Here is a 2,803-nt window from a genome sequence, read left to right as displayed (position 1 = left end):
CTTGTACAAACATTGCAACCAAATGAGTATGAGAGCTTATGTGTGCATAAACAAAGAAAGGGTGCATTTACATCAAATGTAAACATGATCAAGCATCAACAAAGCAACAAAGAAGCTACCAACCACTATCCAATTCTTAAAGAAAAATTTATTGTAAAAAACCAAAAAAAAATCCTACTTCCTACAAAAAGTGCTTGTAACTACCCCTCGCACCGATGATGTAGCCAAGGTAGAAGAAATAGCCAAAAATTTATAACCTCGCTCTTAGAAGAGACCTCTAGACCTTAAAGATAGGTCAAGTCTTTATCAAAGAGAGGACCTCACACTAAAGATGACCTCTTGGCCTCAAAGATAGGTCAGGTCACCATCAAGGGGAGATGAAAATATGTTGTAAAACCTCGCATCTGACCACCTCGAGTAGCCCAAAGATTTCGCACCAAGGGGGGTGTTGAGAAATGTGGGGCCAAAGAGCACAAGGAAGAGATAGGGAGTGAGTTGAGTAAGCCAAGAAAGTGCAAAGCCTAGCATGAAGCCACATGAGCAAAGGGATTTATCCCACATTAATGTACAAGCCCAAGGGTGTACTTCCTCATATAAAAGGGGGTCGTTTCAAGCAACGAATCACATCACTTGCACTTATCTCAAGTCTCTTTATGTATCCAAGCTAATCCATCTTGGTGACTAATTATACCTGAGTGCAACTTAATTAGGACACACTCATTATGAGTTTCTTTCATTTCTGTCCACCTTAGATTAGTGTTGTGATTAGTGTAAGATTAGTGCATAATTAGGTAGTTGTTTTGTGAGTAGGAGAGCTTGATCTACGATTATCAACAAGTCCCCATACATCAAAATGTATAACATCCAAGTGTGGGAAAGCATCAAGTCCCCATAGATCAGTCTTGGTCGATCCCCATTCATCAGTCTTGCTCATTCCTCATACATCAATCTTGGTTGATCATGATGCATCAAAATTTATAACATCCAATGTCTTTCACTGATGGGCTTTCCATGTGCAAAAAAGCATGTTTGGCTTTTCACATACTTCACACATACCATCAACCTTAAACTTTGGTGTTAACCCTCATTGGAGACCTTTGTTGATGCCAGCCACTTCATCTCGAAAGGTAGAGTTCACATTAGACAATTGTAATGTATTATTTTAATGTGTGATCATGTCACTACTTGTGTATGAAAGGCATGCCATGGGATCGCTTAATTAAGATTAGGGATCTTATATTAATGTAATTACTCAAAATTTTTACATTATTAACGTGAGTAAATAAGTCAATAACACACCAACGTCATTGAAATTAAGAATGTTGATCTATTGTGTGGTTGACCTGTGAAACCTATTCGGCTTTTAATATTTCTCATTAGCTACGGTGAGAAATAGCAAAAGCCCCAACAAGGTTATAAATATATCGCCCGTCGGGTCTGCCAGGCTCATTTTCACTTTGTTAAAGATAGATAGATAGATAGAGAGAGAGAGAGAGAGAGAGAGAGAGAGAGAGAGAGAGTGCTAGAGAGAGAGTGTGCACAAAGAGAGAGAGTGTAGAGCTCAGGTAATTTTTTTTATGTTTTATGTTTAGTTTTTTTTTGGAAACCTAGTCAAAAATTGATGGTGTGTTGTATTTTTGGCACGTAACATCGAGGACTAGCTAGACTTTAGAGTCATGTCTGTACCACCTTGTGCATGGTGTGGTGCTTATCTCACGGCATTATATCATAATTTTTGGTTGTATATGCCGTTAGATAAGTATGTTCATGCTAATGAGGTGATAGCTCAAGTGGTGTGTTTGCCTAGGACCAAGAGGTCTTGGGTTCAAAAACCTAGGACCAAGAGGTCTTGGTGTTTGCCTAGGACCAAGAGGTCTTGGGTTCAAAAACCCCCCTTGGTGCTTCCTCGACGGCATCCCCTATGGGTGGATAAATAAGCACCTATGAGTGGCTGTCTATGGACGGTGAAATTTGGTAACTATGGAAGGATCTTGGGCCAAAGTCCAGTTGAAAAAAAAAGGATAAGTATGTTCACCATTTTGACAATTAGTCGTATCACTCGGTCGTCATCATCGTAATGGATGAGACACCTTACCCTATTTTTGCAAAGTAAGATTGTCACTAGGTCATACTCCTCGTCTCTATACCATGTCATTTGTCAGCCATAGAGTGTGGTATATATGATTTGACTCTAAGTAGTATTTCTCGACTGTTTGGGTCATCGCTAGGGTTTATACATAGTGTGTTAGGGTTCGACACTAGATTATATTGCTTGGATCACATGTCATTCTAGTTCATATTTTATGTGCATGTAAAGTTTGATAGTGGGTCATATTTCTCGGCCATAACGAATCATTGTTTTAAATGTATATGAGTATATACTTCGACATGCGGTCGTATTATTCAGTCGTAATGTGTCATTGTTTATGTTGTGATTTGTATGTGTATGTATTCTATGTTGTTTGCCTAACATTCTATATTAAGGTACTTTAAAAATAAAACAAATGTTCATCAACCATAATGTTGAAATAACCTATCTAGATAAATAATCTTACTTTAAAACATGTCACAAATATAATCAATCTCTTTTGTCAAAAATACATCAACAATCGCTAATCTCCATGAGTATTCCAATCTTGTCCACGTATGATTTCTCTAGGTGGACATTTTAATCTCTATTCTATCTATGGTCATTATGGAAGTGGATATTCTAATTCTTAGTAAAATTCTTTGCTTTTAATATAGTTATACCCTAGGGTAAAGGTTCTAATGTGAGTTATATATCATACATTATTGGATACTA

Source organism: Cibotium barometz, chromosome 35 (genome assembly GCF_041138505.1).
Source record: "Cibotium barometz isolate CiBa-2024 chromosome 35, ASM4113850v1, whole genome shotgun sequence".
Classification (NCBI taxonomy): Eukaryota; Viridiplantae; Streptophyta; class Polypodiopsida; order Cyatheales; family Cibotiaceae; genus Cibotium; species Cibotium barometz.
This window is presented reverse-complemented; position numbering follows the sequence as displayed.